Source organism: Oxyura jamaicensis, chromosome 4, assembly GCF_011077185.1.
Source record: "Oxyura jamaicensis isolate SHBP4307 breed ruddy duck chromosome 4, BPBGC_Ojam_1.0, whole genome shotgun sequence".
Lineage (NCBI taxonomy): Eukaryota > Metazoa > Chordata > Aves > Anseriformes > Anatidae > Oxyura > Oxyura jamaicensis.
Window position 1 is genome coordinate 46200489 of NC_048896.1, and position 21449 is coordinate 46221937.

The 21449-nt window shown below is 47.1% G+C and overlaps 1 long non-coding RNA gene across 1 annotated transcript; it reads left to right on the forward strand.

The window, feature by feature from the left end:
• On the forward strand, positions 1–15299 carry LOC118166560. The gene is made up of 2 exons (XR_004750575.1): positions 1–60; positions 14741–15299. It is a non-coding gene; the product is annotated as an uncharacterized LOC118166560 (long non-coding RNA).
• The last annotated feature ends 6150 nt before the right edge of the window (positions 15300–21449 follow it).

Consider the following 21449-nt stretch of genomic DNA (forward strand, 5'->3'; position numbering starts at 1 on the left):
CAGATCTGCAAGTTTAGGAAATGTGAAGAGCTTAAGAAAAAACCTGGCACTTCGCTAGAGGTCAGAGGAGATGATTTCTTTTTCCCCAGCCTCCCGCCGTCCCTCCTCAACCCCCTGCCCCCGCCCCTGCAGTGCTTCTTGTCTAGCTTCAAGATGCAGCACCCCTTTTCCGAGGCCTCCTTCAGGCTCTGAGGGCCCCCCCGGCCCCGCCGAGCCCCGCGGAGCCCGGCGCCCCCCGCGCCGCCCGGCCCCGGCCCCGCTCCCGGCCCCGCTCCCCGCAGCGGGCCCGAGCCGGAGAGCCGGAGGCGGCTCCGTGCCTCCCTCCCCGCCGCACGGGGACACCGCTCGCCTGGCCCGCCCGCCGCCCGTGCTCCGAGACCGGTGGCTATCTCTGGGTTCTCTCTGGGTTTTCCTCTCTCTCTCCTTTCGGTTTTTGCCGAGCCGTTTTGCTTTGCTTTGCCTTTTCGTTGGTGGGTTTTCTTTCTCTGGTGGTGGTTTTGGGGTGGTGGGGAGAAGGGTGGCCGGGTGTGAAGTACAACGGGGGGGAAAACATAGCGCAGGCTTCTGGCCGGACTGCACCCACGTCTCTTTACGCTGTGCCCTCGGACCTGACGATGTGTTATTGAATGCTCCCCGGCCGTAAAGACAGGCTTTCAAGTTTGCTAGGCGTGCTGCAGACAGGCAGATTCGACGGCGCAGAAATTTTGGTGAACGTACCCAAGCCCAACAGACAATGGAAGGCAAAGTACCCCGCTGCACATAAAACGGCTGGTGGTTGATGTCGTTAGGCAAAGGAAACAAGCGAGGGGAGAGACTAGTAATCATACTTAATCCCTTGTCATTATTAAAATTATAGTGTCGCTGGCGAGGCGCACGTATCAGATGTGTCTGGAGGTGTCAAGGATGATGGATTTAGTACAGAGGAGCGGTGCACACGGGGTGACATCGAGATTTGTAGTCGCAGAAATTAGCAACTAAGTGAGAAATCGCAACTTCCCCTGGCCCCGTGTGCGCGGGGTGGCCGGTGTCCCGGTCATTGCTCTCAGGAGCAGAGGTGGGATGAGGGCCCTGGGGGGAGCAGCAGCGAGAGCCCACCCATCCGACCCGCGCTAAATACACGCGGACAGTGGCATCGGGGTTGGGACGAAGGCAGTGCTGGGGTTGTGAGTGACGTTTGGCTGATAGGGTTAACTCTTTCGTAGCCAGCCTCATCAAAATAACCGATGAATTTCTTCCTTGCAAGAGTGGCCTCTCCTTGCTGGAACTTTGCTCTGTAGCTCTGCATCCTCTTGGCTGGTTTTGTGCATGTGTGAGGGCCCGGCATCACTGACCTCCAGCCCAGTACGGACTCTCCAGGTGCTGGAGACTAGATTGGGTTAGCGACCCGTGGTTTATCTCAATTACACACACACCGTGGTTGCTTTCATAGGAAGTTTTCAAAGAAGACGCATAGTACTCCGGTCTTCTCCCAGTGGACTATCGTACCGAGCACAGCCCAAACAAGACTTCTCTGCCGAGAGACGTGGAGAAGCCCCGCGGTGCCCAGCCATGCACGAGGGCTTCTCGTCAGGCTTGCCAGCCTGGGTGCTGCTGGGGCTTAACGGGTGTGATAAATGGCAGCTTCTGATGGCTTATCGATTTGTGCAGAAAGTGAGCTATCTCTGGGAGAAGTGTGTTTGCAGGCTATCAGATCTTCCGATGGGCTTGCGTGCATCTCAGCGTGCATCTCCAGAACTTCCTCACTCCTGACAGAGGTGTTTGGCAGCCTTAAAAGCCGCTCAGGCATGTTATGAGAATGCTGCCCATTAAAATTGTTTAACCACTGCGACTAGTAAAAACCGTGGTTTTATTAGCCACTTGTGTACTGTCATAACCACCTGCCTTCGTGTCTTCTCTTTGCTTTCTCTCCCCCCCGTTTGCACTCTGTCAGACAGATAAACACACAGAAGCTCCTCCGCTGCTGGGCCAGGACGCGGAGGACGCGGCTCTCGGTTCCCACCTGTGAAGGAGTCAGCAGGGCATTGCCCCGCTGCAGGCTGTGGCCGGCCACAAAGTGTATCACAGGATGCAGCTCGCTTCCTCACAGAAACATCTGTAGGCGAGGAGGAGTTCCCAAACAGTACAGCTTTCCCTTTTGGTTGTTTCTCTTATTTCTGCTTCTTTCTTTCCTCTAATAGAGTAACGACGCATGGCAGCAGGACTGCTAAGGCCGCGTGTGGCAGCGCGGCGCTGGCCTTGTGGCAGCCAGCAGGCCGTGGGTCAGGGAGCGGCAGGGCCAACAGGGCCGAGCCAAGGCAGTGGCCATGGTGGGTCAGGCAGTGCTCCCCTACTGCGTGGGCATCTCGGGCTTGTTCATCCTGCAGCCCTGGGGAGCTGGCTTGTCTGCTCCAGCGATCCTTTGTCATCTGCATAGGCATGGTCGCGAGGGAATGAAGCGAGGATCGAGGAAGGGGTCGCCGTGGGTGGCGTGTTCGTAGGACGTGAGAATTGCGCTCAACGTCAGCTACAAGTCATGGAGAGGGTTCAAATCAGGGGTGGAACTGTGCTCAAAAACGAAATAAACGGAAAACAAGAATAATAACAATAAACAGCAAACTGATTGATACCACTGCAAGCATTTCTCTCTTTTTTCCTTTAAATCTGTTCTTCTGCTGGTGCAATGAAGGTGTATGATAAAATTCTCAAGGTTACTACACCGAGTGTAAGACAGATTCACGTTAATGCGTTCCAGTCCCTGACCCTTACATTTTTAATGGAGTGCTTCCCTCCCAGCATTTTTTTTTAAACACCAGAACTACTTTTTCCTATTTTTCTTGTACCATTTTCACCCTCAAAGTGTCCCAATGCTCTAGTATTTTACATAGAATGTTATTATTACTAGGAAATTTTATGTATGGTAATAATAAATCTCTAAAACTAAGATTGACGTCACATTGCACTCTGCCTACTTGTGTATGTATATTCTGTCTTCGTGCAGATTTACAGTTGGTTTAAAGAGGCATAATCTTTATTTACCCATGGAGACTACTTATTTTCCTCTGATGGGCGTACGCGTCTGTAACTTCTGCAGCAGGTTAGGAAGATCAGGAGCCAGATATGACTCTCTTTGAAGGAAACCACCCTGACTCAGGTGGCCCGCTCCTCGTTTTCATTAGTGTGATAGCAAAAGCAGATGGAGGGGCTGACTCATGGCAGCAGGGTCTGCACGGTTCAGCCCAGATGTGAAATGTCTTCTGGTGCTTGGGCATGCTGTCGTACTGGTCCATGCCACTTGCTTTGTTTGTATCAGCCTCACCAATTAGTAATGTGCGCTATTAAACATTTGTGTACCGACCTCAAATACCAGCCCCCACACACCGACCCGAAATACCAGCCTCCACATCCCACCGAGGCACCTCACCGAGTCGCATTTCAAGGGAATTTGGGATCCTGCCCTGGGGGTAGGGTCACGGTGGTTGGTTTCCACAGAAGTGGCACCCAACCCCGGCCATCTTACCACCAAGCAGCCTGGTCACTGGGCGGCGAGGCCAGGGTTGGGTGGGCTGCCACAGGGCTCTGTGGCTAGGCGTCAGTTTTTAGGGGCCTTCGAAGAAGCGATTTCCCCCCACTAAACATGCTTTGTGCACTGAGTTTTCCATTCGACCTCTGGGGATCCCCAGGGTCGACTCCATGACACAAGGCCTCTCGCTGCCACCCCCGGCACAGGCCAGGGCGGCTGCAGGTGTCACCATGGCTCACCATGTCCTGACCTCTGCCACTTGGAGCACTCGTTGAAGCTGTTTGACCTTCTAATGTGGGACCACATCTCGCAAGGCTTCATGCTGCATTCAGTGGGAGATGTGTGACAGAGGGAAGCCTTGACGGCCCTGCAGAGTTGAGCTTTTGGTCTGCCTACGGCTCTGGCAGATTAGTGAGCGTGAAAAACCTAGCACAAGGGATATGCTCTGAAATGGAGACGGATGTAGCCCATTTTACTGCTTCATGTTTTGTCGTTTCCCCCTTCTTCATGTGATGCTTACAGAGCAAAGGAAATGCCCCAGCCACGTGACGATAGCTGTGTTCAATCCAGAATGCACCTCATGGAAACTGCTGTTTGGTACAGTGCAGTAGCACCTGTGTTTTGTAAAAGGGGGACAAAAGTCACATTTCTTTGTTCCAAATGAAGTCCCTCCCACCTAAGGAAATCTCTTAGTGCTGGGATCTGGTACTGAACTGAACAGAAATTTAATTAATTCAGCAAAAATTGTAGGCCAGTCAAGGGTTGAACAGCCTCTTTCATACAAACACTGCTTTCTACGTGCATTGGAAATTGCTTGCTTTAAATCATTGAACTGTGATTGTTTGCCAGGGAAATTGTCCATATGGTAAGGGAGGTTAACTGGTTATGGCAGTTCTGTGCTTTGACTGCACTGAACAGTTCTTTGCACATTTTTTCTCCATACCAATACAGGCCCTGCAGTGGGGTTCCAGGATGCTGCGCCAAACTTTGTTCTTTGCCCAGTGTTGTCACTGATTCATTTGTCTTATTTTTTAGTTGACATAATGAAATCGATGCACATTGTTTAGGCTGGACAAGTGGCATGTGTCATGAGAAATATGATGAATGAAGGCAGAGCTTTTTCTAGAGCAGCAATAAGCATGATGGGCTCTTATTTTCCTGTCTTTCTTTCTTTCTTTCTTTCTTTCTTTCTTTCTTTCTTTCTTTCTTTCTTTCTTTCTTTCTTTCTTTCTTTCTTTCTTTCTTTCTCTCTCTCTCTCTCTCTTTCTCTCTCTCTCTCTCTCTTTCTCTCTTTCTCTCTTTCTTTCTGTCCATCTTTCTGTCTTTCTGTCTTATCTAAGTCTCTTTGGAATTTTTATTTCAATCTGGGGAGCACAGAAGCCAGTATGACTTGGACCCCTACGTCAGCTACAGCACTTCTGGACAATCTTGCCAATGCTGTTTGTACCAAGTGCTATGGGCTGTATACCTCCTGCCTTATTCAAGTGAGGAGACTCGTTTAAGCCAGTCGATACCTGAACACCGTGTTGGATCCTGCTCATTCAGGGTGGGTAACCATATAGCGGCAGTTCAGAGCAACAGTCCCAATTTATGTTTGCCTGTGCATAGTGTTGACGTTACTGCTTTGTTGGGCCACTTTCCATGCAGGTCTGTTTGCTAGGTTGACATCTAACACCATTACTGAAGTCAGGGAAGACTTAGCTTGACTGGGGAATGAAGTAGGATGTCAGAAAATGATCCCTTTTGAATAGCAACATCTTGCTACTACGTTTTTGTTTCATTTGAACTCCAGGCAGTTCAATAAAAAATAGATACTAATTTCAGTACTCTGTGTCATGCACCTGATGCCTAGCAGTGGCTGAGAACAAGTGCTTTCCAAATAGCCTAAAAATTTGTATCAGCTGCTAGTTTTCCAGCTCTACCCGTGCATGTGTTTTAAGAGTTCGGCTGGTGAATAAGATATTTCTAAGCAGGCAAACCTAGAGTGTACACCCTGAAGCCTCACCAAATACTGCCTAATCCTTTTGATCACTGTTTGCAATGGGAAGCAGCTGCTGATTGTGCAGGGAAAGGCTTAGGATAAGCTTTCGGATGTACCCAAGTGAGTTAGGAGGAATGAGAAAGTAACTCGTGTCCCTATAAGGAAGTCCCTGGGACTTGGCCTCTGTTGCAAACAATTCCCAAGCCACCTACTATGTGCTTAAAAACTGCCAGCAGATACCTTGCTTTCTGAGGTGTACCACCATCCAAAGAAAGCATTTCTTTACTTCTGTAATGTCTGTATTTTTTGAAAGCTCATCTGCTCTGAATGATCATACTGAACCACATCTTGAAGCATGCTGTATCTGGGAGCCCAGCTTGCTGTGTCTCTTTTCTCTTCTTTTGGGTACCCTCGTTGTTTTCCACAGTCACATCACGTTCAATCACATGCAGACACCTCTCCTGAAATTGAATTACTTTGTGGCGTAATCTAGAGTCATCCCCCATTTCAGCATCCCGTGCTTGCTGTTCTTTGTTGAGTTATGTTGCACCATACTTAAGATGCGACAGCCATTTAATAATATTGAAGCCTTAGCTCTGCAGGGGCTAAAAAGATCCCAGCAGGCTTGTTAACTTCTACTCTCAGACATTATGGGAAATATTTTCTCCTCCCTGGAACTCCTAGGCATCCTCTTAATTAAGACCATAAAAATCCATAGCCAGGTATGCATTAAGCCTATTGAATTTTTTTGCAGTTTTCCAGAGTCTCTTCATACTTAACCAGATACCACACTGCCGAGTGAAATGTGAGAACTTAAAAGGAATAAAAGCAGCCTGGGTCATGCTGGATACTGCGTTCTGAGTGGGCAGCAAACTCATCAAATGCCTTTTCCCTAGCCACCATGGAGTTTTATTCTTTCCTCAGCTCTACATAGTGTAGAACTCATTTCAGTCTCACAAGAGATGGCCATTTTAAAAGGTAGCTCCTCTCCTGTCTCAGGACAGTGTTCCTTTCACTTCTAGGCTTTCTTGGCTGTGGTCTCCATTGTATTTCTGTATAGGATCATTATTAGCTGGTGTCAGGCTTCATTTGACTAGGAGCTAATAATGGATTATTCAGTGGTTTAGAAAGTGGAGAAGCAGCATTAGAATTTGGGGTAGAAGGAGAATCTTAATAAACACTGGAAAATTATGGGAAGTACTGTGGAGTTCAGGATGGAGATCACTGAAGGCAGTAGGTGAGGAGGAAAGAGCAGCCACAGAGTGCTCAAGCAGAGAGGGACCCAAGAGTGGCTCTAGGCTGGAGATAATGAAAAAAGCCTCAACAAGAGGGTGCTGCTCCTCAGCTGTAGCCACTCAGGCACCGTGGGGCAGGTGGACAGAGCACCAGAGGTGGTCTGCTGAAACACGGTTGTGCTGAAAATGGTGGTGAGACCTCCTGTGGTGCGAAGAAAGCAGACTACAGCTGCTGCAGTGAGCAGGAGGTTTGCCGTTACTCATGCCGGCACGGCAGCTGAAGAGCTCACTGGAAGTTGTCTTCCCACAACTTCTCCAAGGGAAGGCCAAGGCTTTGCACAGCAGAAGCGGATCCTGAAGAGAGTGAGCAGGGCTTTCCACATGCTCTCACTGATAGGGAAGTTTCTTTCATTCATTTTCATTCTTTTTTCTAAATTGAGTAGAATTTATGGAGAGAATCTGGGTGCCGGGTGAGCATGTGGTATGGGAGGAGTTGTATGATCTGAACAAGTTGTTCCAGAGACAAGGAAGCAATGAAGGCAGACGTACAGACAAGCTGACACATGTGAAAGAGGGAGGCAAAGCTAGCAGTGAAGGGCTGAAAATGATGATTTGTTGCATGAAGACTGCTTGGGCTTAGAGGCTTCATAGGAGTCATGTACTGCATGTCCAAAGGAAGCTGGAGTATGCCAACAGAGTGCCAATCTGCACTATGTCAACACAAAGAATTTGCTCCGTCAACACAAAAGAAATACCCCTGATGTGGTTGAGTAACATCCGTCCCTCTGCATGTCCTGGCTGCTGGTGGGGACGCAGACATCGTGTGTGCGAGGGAGCTGAAGAGCATAGAAGATACCAGGAGGGCAAAGTGTGATTATTGCAGTGCCATTAAAGAGATCAGAAGTGGAGAAGGAGCATCAGGGAGCAGGTTTTGTTATGTGTGCAATCTCCAAAACAGGTGATATCCGTCAAACAGAGGCTGTTTGGCTATAGAGCAAGCAAAAGAGGAGAAAATATATTTGGAAGGGTCATGGGTCTGAGTAGCTGGCCACCAGGGAGCGGGTGGGAGAGGACTTGGTGGCACGAGCTTGGTAATGACATAAAAGCTGTTCTCTCTAAATCACCAGCGTGTCTCAGTCCCAGGAGGCGGCGATCACCGTTGGCTGTTTACTTGAAAACTGATGTAAAATAAATTGCAGGTCAAAGTCCAGCAGAGTTGACGGTGTCATGAAAATAATTACCGAGATGAGTCTTAATTGTCATCCTTGAAAATTTCAGAAGACATACCAGGGAATTGGAGCCATGCACCGCCTCATAAAGCTTTTCCCTCTGTTTGCGAACTGTGGTGACACGCTGCACAGGAGTTTGTCTTGCTGCTATTTTCCTTCAGTCTGGCCAGACAGCCCATGGTGCTAACGGGCTGCAAGAAGCAAGCCAGCACCTGCAGCAAGTCTCAGGTGTTGGCTGGAAATACCTCCCAGCCCAGGTAGCTTACTGAATGCAGCCTTTGAGTACATTTTTTCTTCTTCTTTTTTTTTCTTCTTTCCTTTTTTTTTTTTTTTTTTTTCTTAAGGATTTGCAAAGAAACAAGCAAGCGGAGGCCAAGCATTTAATGGATATATTTTTCACTGGCTCTTTTATCAACAGCGTGTGAGAAATCCCGAAGGACAGAAGCAGTTAGCTAACCAATGAGGCATCGTAGCCAGCGCTAGGCTCTGTGCAGGAGAAAAAGATGCCGAAGGCAGAGCAGCTCTAGGGGAAAGAGATTTAAGCATAGGTTTGGCGCCGAGAAACATGCCTCCCCTCTGTTTGGAGACCAGTCCGTATGAGATTGCCATAGCCCGCAGCAGCCGTTTTGCAGATGATAGAGTTGTCAGACTGTGCACGCGAAGGCTCCTACCACTGGGTGAGGGACCAGCTGGGATTTCTCATTAATGGAGTGAATGTTAACAGGGATAATTTTGGTCTGTGAGCCTGCGTGTGCAGGGCGGATCAGTGATAGGGGCTGATGGATGGTCTTTGTGGGGATTTGATCAGGGAAAAGGTGGATGGCAGTGTGCGTGGCAGTTTTCTAGCTGATTGTCTCTGACCAAGCAGAATCTGCATAAGTCACCAGCCAGGTCCTAGGTGAAAGCAGGAGCTGAGCAGTGGTCTGGATGTTTAATTTTTAGTGCTTTTTTTGCATTGTAGTGCCTTGGGTTTTATGTTGCATGATGGTAACAAACCAGTGTCCAAGAATTTATCTACAAAACTTTCCTCAGTAAGAGAGATTTCTGCTTTATGCTAACATGCTGGGCTATTTGATGCTAATCCCCACCGTCAGGACGAGCTCACCGAGTGACAGCTCTTCTGACCTGCTTAGCATCAGCCCTGGCTCTGGAGTAATGCTGCATTACAGTCTGCATGAACCCTGACCTGTCCCCATGGGGATTTTGGGGCGGATTGTGGAGCGTGTGAGAGGTTTTGCTGGTGTGGCCAGTCCTGGCATTGCTGCCACTGCTAACACAGCTTGGGACAGAGATGTTTTCCTTCGGCAGGATTAGGTTGGATTCCTTATGGCTTCTGATCTGTGTTTGCCATCTGTTTTCCCCAGTGGTGTTACACTTTTTTTTTTTTTTAGATCAAAAAAGTGAAATTGTTTACCCGTTCCTCAAATATAATCTCGTATATAAAGTGAAAAAAATAATATATAAAATAAACTCTGGTATGTGCTGCACGCAAATGAGAGATGCGTTTTCTCATTCTTTCTCCTGTGGAGAAACCCACTGCTCCTCAGGCTCACCCTCCTGACTGAGCTGGGGAGCTGCTGCCGTTGCTGAGCCCGAGCGTGGGATCTGGCCCTGTAGTAGTGGGACTTCAGCTCCCCAGTGGCCATGGGCATGCATCCAGCTAGCCCTACGGGAGCCTCTTGAGCTGATTTCTGAGGAGGCAGCTGGGGAGGAGCTGGGTTTCCAAAGCATGGTCCCAGACTGCTTGCCGTGTCCCGTCTAGCGGGGCTTTTCGCGTTGTGCAGTTGGTGGCAAAGAAAGCCGAATTAGTTTCCTAACCTGGAATGTGCTAAATCTGGTTTGTGTCAAGTACGACGCAGGAGATACGCAGTGTGAGTGGAAAACTAGCTGCCGGCAAGCGGATTCATATCCTCTCAGAGCAAATAAAACCCACTTTTAAAATAAATGTTAAATCTTGCCTCTGGTTTGAAGGGAACCAGGCCCGCAGCTCAGGTATGGCAAGAGATATTTTAGCTTGGGCTGCAGCAACAAGCTCACTGCTGGGTTCATGACCCTGTCTATATGCGTCAAGGCCACTGATCTGCTGGCAGCTCAGAGAGGGCTGTTACCTCCCAAAAACATGGCTATGGGGAGCAGATTTTGGCTGGGGACAGCATCTGCTCGCCAGGCTGTGCCGTTTCCTTCTGCCTGCCTTGCCAGTGGGGACAAGGCGGGGGATGCGCACGCCGGCTTTTTGCCCCTGAGCCTCCTTGCCTGGAGGAAAACATTCAAGGAGACTCTGTGTGGGCTGGATGCAAGCGCCGGGAGGTTTTCCCCACAGCCACTGCTGTAGGTGATGTATATTTATGAGAGGAACAAAGCGGGCCGCGGACGCTGTGGAGGGCTGCTCTCCTCTGCAGGTGGCTCTGTATGGAGGCGTGTCGGGAGGCCTGGAGCCACCATTTTGGTGTGGGCCGGCTGTGGCTGTACTCACACGGTGCGCCCTGCGGTACAGCTGCTGGCTGTCCACAGAGAGCTGCAAGGAAAAGAGTAGGAAACGGGAGCAGTTTGGGGATGGAAAGGGAGTTTTGGAGCACCTGGATTTGCACCAGAATCTGCTACTGTATGAGGTAGACTGTGCGTTTATTCAATGTCATTTCCAGCATGGGGGAGCTGGCAGCCACGTCAGCTAGTGGCGCAGACATGGTGTGGAGGAAAGGCCAGCCTGCTGGCTCAGCAGGGTTTAGCTCCCTGTTCTGGCTCTCTGCTCCTCTCAGGCAGCTGTGGGCGTTAGGCTCTGTAGTCCACATTCACAAATGTATTAAAAATGTATACGGTCACTGGTTTATGACTAGTGGTGGTCAATGTTTGCTCTTGGGCTGCTGATCGATCTAGATTGCATTTTGTGCAAGGACCACGACTTCCCACTTGAACCCGTTAGCCGTTGTGTAGTGCTGGATTTCTCTGTCACTGATTTGTTATGTATATGCATTCATGTGTGTATACGTATACACATATAAAAAAAAACAACTTGCTGGTCCAAATTTCATGCTGTACATCCTGTGGCCTGCGTGCCTTCCTTCCCCCACTTGTGGAAGGGATTGCAAGCACGGATTGTCCTCCACGCTGAGACACTCACGTAGGGTTTGTAAGGTCAACCTTCGTAAGGTCATTTTTCCCTATGTGGCCAGCACCAGTCCTGTGTGGTTCTTTGGGAAATACAGGAAAATCCACCAGTTTCTTTTGTGTTGCCATTGGAATTTGGGATGCAGTAAGTACAAAGATCCCCCAGTGCCACCTATTTCTGTGTTTTTGTAGGTCTTTGTAAAGATAGTCAGGTAGCCCATATCTTGACAATACCTCAGCTGCAATACACTTCCCAAAGGGTCTGTGTTGAGCTGGATCATTTCAGCCAGGACTCATCAAGAGGAATGAGTGCCACATCTGCCAAATAATTTGCTGTAGCCAGTGTGTGAGTTTGCTTCTGTGAGATGACGGTTTTTGCTCTTGGATCAAACATCAAAGGGGTCTTACATAATGCAATGTCTTTTAACATTGGTAAGGTATTAGGCCATAATCATGTAGTGCTCTGATGTATTTTATTATTCTATTTTATTTCTGAATGCATCTCACCTCTACCCAAGTGATTCCCTAGCCCAACAGAAAATAATGATAAAGGCGATAAAGTCCTCTTTCTATGCAGCTGTGGATTTGGGTGCACCCAAAGCAACAGCATCCTTAGCAGGGCTGACGCTCTCCTGATTCCTCATTTACCTACCAAATCTTTCTGGTGTCTGTGAGGCTCGTGAGCATCTCCAGCAGATTTTGTAGGCATGAGATTGCGAAGGCTGGGGCTGGGACTGAGCTGGGAAAGCGAGTGGGCCTCTTGGTGCCAGCATGGTGGCCCCGTGGGGTTCATTGGGTTATTGGTCACTGCAGGTGTGGGAGGCATTGTTCTTTAATGAACACTTGTGCTGTTAAAATGAAGAGCTCAGCTGTTGAAATGAGCCTCTGGTGATGGATGCGTGTATATGATTTTCCCACTGCTGCTTAATTTAAGGGATTTTCCCTGTTCTCTTGGTTCTGGTTGCCTTTTTCACCTCCTTATGAAATCCCAAAATGTAACACTCTTGGTTCTCTATCAAAGTATATTTTTTCAAGGCGACAATTAAAATTTAAGATTTCAGACATTTTAGCTGCTCCTTCCCCTTCTGCAGCAAACGTCTGTCCTGGTGAATGCTGCTGAGAGGAGAGTGCAATAGCAAGTTTTAAGCAAGAAAGTCATTTGGCACCGGGCTTGCGCAGGGATAAATTCTCCATCCCGCCACGCTTTACAGCATTACGGGTTTCTGAGCATCCTCCTGGGAGCCAGGCTGCCGTTTGTCAGCATTTGCACCAGCGCAAGCAGTGACGGCTGCCTTCAACAATGCTGATCAGCTCCCGTCCTGCTCCTTGCCCGCCTCCCCGACGTGCGGGGGAATCTGTCTTCCCTGTCACTCAGGATAATGACGCCCCGCCGGCAGTGCGCGGGGCCGGCAGCACGCTGTAATCTCCTTGAGAGCTTCATTCCCCAGCTGGGACTGCCGAATTTAAGCATGCAGGCGGTAGATGGTGGCTGCACTTGAGCCTGGCTATTGGTGTGCCGAGCTGCTGAACGGGCTGAAGAGGCTTTTTTTTTTTTTTTTTTCTTTTCGGTTTTTTTTGGGGGGGGGGGGCCTGGAAATAACCTTGGCTTTTGCGGGGGAAAATCTAAGGGTTTCACCTTGTAAATTGGGTTTGCTTTAATTTGAGCCACCTTTACCATTTTCGAAAGCTTTCTTGTTTAAGCGTGGATTAATAATTCATTCCCAAATAGGGGGTTAGCGCAATGGATATTTCATTGGAAATACGTATCTGTAATTAGAACTCGGCATGCGGATGCAAAATTCCTTATCTTGTAGTTTTTTCAAAAGCACACATCTTAAACCACAGCCTTGCCCTTCAAAAATATTATTCCGTGTATTTAAAGGTCTGAATGACCTTTTAATCAGACATTGCACCTTTCCTTCCAGCTGATATGACAACGTCTGACAGTAACTCGACCTGATGCTGCAAGGAAATAAATAAAGGCCATCTCAGTTGCTACGCCTTTAAATCTGTCTAGCTAGCTGCGGTTTTGTGTTTAGGTAGATGGACCCACGGAGGAGTATTACGTTTAGTTTTCAGGCGAAGACAATATATTGAGTTTAATACATTTGCATGTCTGGCTGCTCTTTCGAGATCAATTTAGGCGTGTGATTGCTTCCTACCACTCTGAAGTCGAGCCTCTCCTGCAGCCGACCTCCTTATGAATTATGAATCCGCATCCCTCGCTGGAGCTCAGCAGCCATCTTACAGCCCACCCCGACCCGCGGGGACAGCCGTGCCGTGCCACCGCCTGTCCTCGGTGTGCCTGGGGAGCTTGCTCGTGCTGCTTCCTCACCACCACACGGGACGCAGCAGGGGCTGGCAGAGGTGGATGCTGGCACAAAGAAAGCTCCAACCGCTTGGGGTGGTTGTATCAGTGAAGCAGCCCGTTGTCTGTAGAAGTTAAGGTGATTTGTGAAACTCCAACACCTGAGGAGAGGGATTGGGCATTGGGCCCAGGTCGGGCTTCTGGTGGCACGGCAGAAGCACTTTTGTCTCCTTTATGTCCATGGGCACACAGGATAAATGTAGCAGTAACACAGGCTCTGCTCCCCTTTTGGACAACCTGCTACTTATACGCACCACCAGCAAAATCAGCGAGTATTTGTGTATGGTTTCCCAGGGTTTTGCTTTTAGGGCAGTCTCGTGGGCTCTGATGCTGCTGCTCATGGGCAGTTCTGAATGAGCCAGGCTGGCTGATCCAGCGTCAGCTCAGGGCTGGCTCCAGTTCTGGAGAAGTGGGTCTGTATGCATGGGCTTGGAGGGCACTGTCATCATCTTTTGACTTTGAAGGAGACAGAGGGCAAGAAGGACCTCACAGACACTGCCCTTGCCCGCTTGGCACTTGTGTCTCTGATGTATGTTATACTTTAAAGCTGTGAAAGGAATTTGCTTGTGCTCAGGTGCCTATGGAGGCCCCCAAATGCAAGTGGACACCATTTTGGGGGCAGGCAGCCAGGGGAAGGTGGAAGGGGAGTGGCCCTGAAGGCAGGCCATTTCAGCGCGAGGCCAGGGTCCCGGACGTGTGCGAAAGCAAGCAGGTGGGCAGCCTGCTCAGCCCCCCGGGTCCGTCGGGAGTTTCCCTCACTCCTACCAGGTTGAGGACATGCTCCGGCACTTTCTGCCCTACAACCGAAACACAGAGTGAGGGGCCCAGCCTGAGGACCAGCTGCACCTTGGGCATAGCATGCTCTCTGAAGGACAGGGCAACACCTCCCTTACTCCCCTGTCCTAAGAAGTGCTCGTGCCACAGCGTGTGCCCAGCCTACAAACCCACCCGCCCGCAGCCATACATCCCCTATGCCGGGACGCGGCCAGGCACCGTGGCGAAGTTGTGGGGTTGTTCCAAAAGCACGGTCTGGTTTCCAGGAGATGTTTCTGATAACAATGTTTGCGTTTCCATGAATACCTTGCTTGACTAACTAAGGAGACCGCATGTTAGGTATGTTATATGCTACCTCACACATGTCACGTATGACCCTAAAATGGCGTGTGTGTGCATTTCTATGAATTGTCAAGCTGTGTGAGGCATCGTGCTGTTCCTAGATAACTGAAAGTATGCCTGAATGTAAAGGGAAAGAACAAGTAGAAGAAATCAAGTGTTGTAATGCCACAAAAGAAAGCTTAACTTGTTTTCTTGCTTTTTTTTTAGAGAACACCTGTTCCCAGCGCTGAAGCATTCCGATGGTTCTTTTAAGCAGTAGTGTATCTTATTTTCAAGGCAGTCCGAAGTGAATGGCAAGCTAAAGTCTTGTTTTAAGAAACTGCTTAGTCCACCATTGAAGAATATACTCAGATACTATTTTCATTTCTGTATAGGGGTTTCCTCAAAAGCAAAAGACAAAAATCTGGGAGCCTGGGGAATTGGCTGGCTTATTCACATTCAGTACACTGATTCTTTCTTTGATGTAACTTAGCTATACTAGTGAAGTTGTTGTCTATTTTTAAAGTGGCTGTAAAAAAAAAAAAAAAAAAGTTTGGGTAAACCCCTGCTATAAAGTCATGTATCTTTGAAAAGTAACATATCTATACTTCATTTTCAAATATATGTGTTTCAGTACTGTAAACTGTACAGATAGCCGCTTGTATTTTGTGTGTTTAGACACAAGGAGACAATCATGTCTGAGCATCTATGGAGATTAACGGTTTGTACACAACGGTGTGGTTCTACAAGTTAAATCCGGAGCAATAAATCCTAGCTTTAAATATTATTTTGCTAGTTGTTTAGCAGTAGCAGCAACAGCAGCACTGTTTTACCATGCATCCTTCCATAGAGACTTGATGCCAAGTTTTCCAAGATAAAAAGATTGTGACACATCTAGCAATTACCTTCTGTCATGGTGTTGTAAGAAGGGAAGACATAAAATTTAAGATTACTCTTTCAAGCACTATCTTAGAGTAGTGGTTTATGCACTTGCATTGCTTCCAAAGGAGCTTTACAGAGGGGTATCCCTCCAAAAATGCTGTATGGTGTTTGACCCACTTTTCACTGTGCTCTGTGGTGGATTGCCCAGCCTAGGTGGACATACAAAACCAGTCGTCTGTGTAAAGTTTGTTCTAGAATGCAAAACAAAGTGAGTATGAGCCCTTAGGATAAACGATGACTTGGCCAAATTACCCTCCATCTATGGATTCTTATGTAAAATTTTCAGTCAATGGGAAAAATGTTTCATAAAGTTGAATGCAATATTTTCGGTCCAAGTGGAGCTCTTCACAGTTGATCTTTGATCATTGGACCAGTTCATGTCTCACTTGCAGTTGTGTTCATTTGAGAGCCTGGATGTTTTTGCAGTATAAAAATTATTATTATAAATTTACAAAAAGCAGAGACTGCTTCTCCCCACACACTCCTCAGTCTGCTGATCTTGGCTTTGCTGAACCACCAGTCCCTTAGGCCCCCAGCAGAACGGTCTGCCATTCTTCTTCCTACTCTAGCGTCGTCTGCCCTCTGGAAAGGCAGTGCACGGAGGGCTGTAACTCATGTGTCGTGAAAGATAAGGAGGATACCGAACTTAGGGATACCTAATACCAGTTGATCAACACTTTTTATTGCTTGGCTTCATCATACTGCTCATGAGTGAAAAGGCCATCCTGTCAAAGTAAGTGAGTGCTGTTGTGCCACATACCTGATAGATTTATCATTTTGTACAAGACAGGACTACCAGTAGTTTCACAGAACAGGTGCTGGGCATGGAAACAATTGGCCAATGACACACAGCCCATCCAAATCTCCTCTCGTTTCAGCACTTTCTCTGTCATTTGCCCAATGCTTCAGCCCTTGGCCCCTGGTCACCCTCATGTGGTGGAGCATGTGGGGTGGTGGGGAGCACCGCGGTGTGGGACCTGCACGGGAGGGGGGATGCCAGCTTTGTCAGGGGAGGGAGCTCTTGGGACTGGTGACTCTTGGGACCACTCTGAAGAGCCAAGGTCCTTCAGGATAAGCCTCCTGAGGTCTCATGTGTGTCAGCAGGGCTGGGCAGGGCAGGGGTGGTCCATGATACCTGGAGGAGCGCGGACGGGCTGGGCTCACCGAACGTGGGGTCGATGCACATGTCTATGTCATTGCGTTGTGCGACATCATGCCATGGCTTCAGAAATGGGAGCGTCATGCTCAGAATGCTTCTGTCACGGTGCCCCTCGTAGAGTTTGTGAGAGGCCGTCAGTCGCATAACCACACAGTAAGCTTTAAGTCTGTTCCTACGGCAGCTGTGTACGGATTTCTTTTGTGTTTGAGACTTTTTGGTTAGGGCCTCTGTTGCTGATCACTAGACCAATATGAGCTCTGTAAGGTCTTCTCTACCGAAATGCTGATTGACTTATCAACCGAAGCCTTATTTGCACATCTGGCTGGTAAGCTTGCCTTGCTTTTTGGAAAATTGTGATTGCTCTTACAGAAGTAGAGACAAAATTAAGTTCAGGCTACATTAGGTGTACAAAGAATATTCATAGCAATGTACTTATTGTCTAATACCCTAATGTTGCATGTCTTGATGTGCTTTCTTTTTTTTGTTTTGTCATTTTGTTTTTAAAAACTGATGAATCTGTATATTGTAATTGTGGTGTTTTACATGTCAATTCAAAATTGTTAAAAAAAAAAAAAAAAAAAAAAACAACAAGCAAACCTGTTAATTATTGAAAACGAGCAAGAGTTGATTTTTCTTTGATTTTCCCGCGTGGTTTTCATTTCGGATGTTGTTCCTTTACACCATCACATTTTTAGATTTGGGTAAAACGATATTTATGTGATGTAGTGCACATAGAGCATTTTGGTTAGTGATGTTCAAAGAAGGAAATCCTTTTTCTGGCTTTCCCTCTCCCCCATTGTATACATATTTGTAAATCAGACTTTTTTTCAAGTACTAATGATCAAATTTGTGCTTTTCACAAAGACCAAAAACATTTTCCAGTATGAAAATTTGTATTCCTCTTTCAGTTAAAATTTGTATTCCTCTTTCAGAGTTTAAAGAAAAAAAAAAAAAAAAAAAAGCAGAACACAGTTCTGCAGTCTTCTAGGTGCGAACATTAAGGCTGATGGAAGCATTGTTGGCATACCCCAGATAAACGTGTAGGAAAAGTGGTAAGGCTGAAAGGGAGGCACATGTACCCATTCTGTGAATTAATAACAGACCCTCCATAAGAGGGCAAATGCTCCCTTTGGTGCAGAACCCCTGGTACGTAAGTCATGGAATTAAAGAATATTGAGTTTTTAAATGGGCTATATCTGTAATCAAATAATGAAGAAAGAAAGTAGTTAAATGAACATAGCATTCAGGGTCGAATACACTCAGCAAAAAGCAGTAGTGGGTCTTTGATCATGGTTAGATGCATAGTGATATCAAACAGTGGGTTCTCATGTAACAGCTAAATGTTTCAGATTTTGTTTTTATTAAATTTGGCAGTTTCACGCTGAGCTCTACTGTATTCTTAGTGAATAAAAGACAGCTCCTATGTTAGAAAGTACTCAATTTCCACAATTGCAGGGAACTATAGGAGGTTTTTTTTCAGAAACACGGGCCGCAGAAATGTACTCCTTTCACAGTGTTCTCCTATTTCTGAACTGTGCAGTTATCTACTAAATTTTCTAATAGATATTTGTGTAAGGTGTATGTATGCTTGTGCAATTATGGAAAAAAAAACAGTTTTGGAAAACAGTGTATTTATGAAAAAAAATAATCACTTATGGGGCATGTACAAAACTGTATAAAAACATTCGATTTGCCCAGTAAAGTTGTTTTTGTGATATTTCTGTGTTGTTGAATAAAGGACTTTAGTATTCAAAATATCTCTCTTTTTCCATAAACAGGTTTTGTTTGTGGGATCTTAACCAGTGAAAACTTCTTTTAAAAAAAGAATCCTCGAAATGAGCCAGAGGGTCCAAAATCTGACCCCAATCACATGTTTGGGAATGAATGCTTATGAAGTAACGGTACAATAGCTACACAACTAATTCCTTCTCAATTGGCAGTCGATGGAAAGCCCATAAGTTCTGTACCTGCAGGTAATGTCGTGCTCTGAGTTGTTTAAGATGGCAGAAAAAAACAAACAAACCCATACCGCCTTTGTAAAACTAGGAACGTGATGTTGAGATTCGGAGGCTATGAAAAGGTTAGTGAAGTTAGAAGTGAGATGGATTGCAGACCAGCCTTCAGCCCTTGGGTGCAGGCCTCTGTTGTACAGGGAAGGTGGACTAGTGAGGGCGACGCAGTTACCTTTGTAGGGAAGAGTGTACAACGGTGAAACTTCATCCATAACTCTTGAAGCAGAACGTAGTCCTGAGGGTGGGTTATCACGTCACTCTTGGAGCATTTGGGATTATGAGCGTGGTTTGTGAATTATGGCAATATCTTACTCTTTGTTTTACTGCTTCTCAGGTCAAATTTCTGCTCTTTGCCTGCCTCGTAAGCTACACCTAGGAAAGGAACCTGTTTCCTGTTTCCATTTTATTTCCCCGTGCTCCAGACAGGCATTAAAACAACACCAGATAGGTGGGAAGGCATGTGAGTGTGCGGGCGGCACATCACCTGATGGTCGTGAAATTTGGAATGTCATTGCTCCGTGAATCTGCCTTGCATGAACGTAACGTCAGCTCGTGTGCGTGGGACTATGAGAGGGTGTGAAAGACGAGGTAGGTCCTTCGGGCTGCCAGGTTCCTTCGATCCCAGCTGACTTTCTGGGGAGCAAGAGTGTATCCTTTTGTTTTCTAAAGAAAGCAACAAAACCAAAAGGAACAGGGGGGGATTTTTCACTGATCCTATCTTCCTTCTTCAAAGCCCATAAGGATATATGCTCTTGTGAGACCTAGACCGCTCATTAGACAATGCCAAGAGTGAGCCTTGAGTTCTGTTTGAAGAGGAGGAAAAGGGCTGCCAAGTTGCTCAGGCACAATTCAGTGATCTCTCTGGATTAGATACAGAATTCACAGGGAGGAAATGTGCTAATTTTGTGAGATGGTCGATTTGGAAGCAGGAAGAGGTCTCCGAGTTCCTATTCCTTTAATGCTTTCTCTTTCAACTATTTTTCCCCTTGAGTATTGTTTTATACCAGTCTGAATGAAAAACGTCCCTCAGCTCCAGAGAAATACTCACCCCAGATATGAACCCTGCAGTTTAAAACTACCTTTAGCTTTTTATAGCTTTTATTTTTTAATTAAAAAAAAAATCTAAAAAAGAAAAACCAATCCAAACAACAAGCAGGTAATTCTTCAAAGCCCAAACTGACAAACTCATTACTGAGACTATTAAGAGGAAGGAAAATATCCTTTTGCGTGGAAGCTCAATTCTTCTAGGCTGTGCTGGACTCAATTTGTTTTTGCCACTAGCCATTTCAGCTCTCCCTGATATTTCTCCAAGGAACAAGTCTGAAATTATGAATGGTGTAGCGGTACAAAGCAACGTGCCTTCTGGGAGGCCCTAGTCCTCCTCGGCTTCCCATGGGCTTTGCTAGATAACTTGTGAAACTGGAGGAAATTGCAGAGGTGGCTTTGTTATAAGGTCTACCTCAGCTTGATGCCAGGATCTGCTTGGTCACCAGTGTGCAGTGGGCATGGGTAGATGGCCCTAAAATCTATGAAAATAAGAAATGCGTCTTGTCAGTAGAATATACAATGAAATTTGAGACCACCAGCCCTATCTGAGGAAAGAAAGGTGAAGTTCAGCATCACACAGATATCAGGATCTGCCCCCACCCTGGCCTTGATTCTCTTTGCTGTTTGGCATTTAGGATGGCCACTGTTGTTGGGGTAGCTGGGTTCTTCGGACAGGTGGTTTTCCCTAAGATAACAAGAGTAAAGGAAATGGGTGTAGCTGCAGGTAATCTTGTAAGACAAGTCATCTGGGCTGCCTGAATAAGCTGTAATGCTCAGGACATAAGCGCCTCCATTATTCTTTGAAGTTTTCAAACTATATTAAGGTGTTTTCATGTTATTTTTACTATAATAAGCAAGAATAGTTTGTAATGCTGCTGCCCATTCCCTGAAAAATGTGTTTTAGACTTCAGTCCTAATGGCTTAATTTCCCAACAAACTTTGAAGGTACTTGCGAGTAGACTAAGAAGTCTAAATCTGAGTGCCCTGTAAGGGAAGCTCCTGTGACTGGGGATTCATTGGTCTGTGTAAGCCACCTTTGACTTGCTGAGTGAAGGATCTGTGCTAGAAAATAACTCATCAGAATCCTCGTAGGAAGATCTTCAGGTGCCACCACGTCAATCAGAGCCCAGACTAATTACTCAGAGCATTTTCCCCCAGCTCAGTTTATAACATGTATAAGCATCCTCTGTCTGAGAACACCTTTCTTCCCTTACTCCTTTACATCTGCCCTCGTCATGGAGTTAGTTAATAACGCTAGCCATCTGCACTTCTTCAGGAAAAAAAAATAATAGAAGAAATGCAGATCTTGTGTGCTAGACGTTTTCCTTTGGCAAGAGAGAGAGAAGAGCTAGCCCAGGTCAGAAACTCCTGTTTCTGTCCAAGTCTCCTAGCACGGGTGCTCTCTTCATCACTGGTAGCTTTTGAGCAAAGTCCGAACCTCAGCTTGGCAATCAGACACAACCCCAAAGAACACCAGCACTGGGGTGAACAGGGCACACTGGGGATGTCCCGACCACCGCCTCTCTGGTGCACACCACACGCGCAGAGACGGTGGTGCCGGGCTCCAGCTGCTCCTTCCCCTCCCGTATCTCCATGAGTTTGGGTCTGGTTTGCTGTGTCAAGCAGGAGGTAGGAGGACCTCCCCAGATCTGGTGAGCAGAGAGGACGTTGGAGGGTTCGTACGGGGAAAGAAGGTTTGCGTGTCAAGATGGTGACTAGAATAGCTCGGTCCATGTGGCTTGTAGGAACCTCTGATTTCTACTGGGAGTGTCTGAGG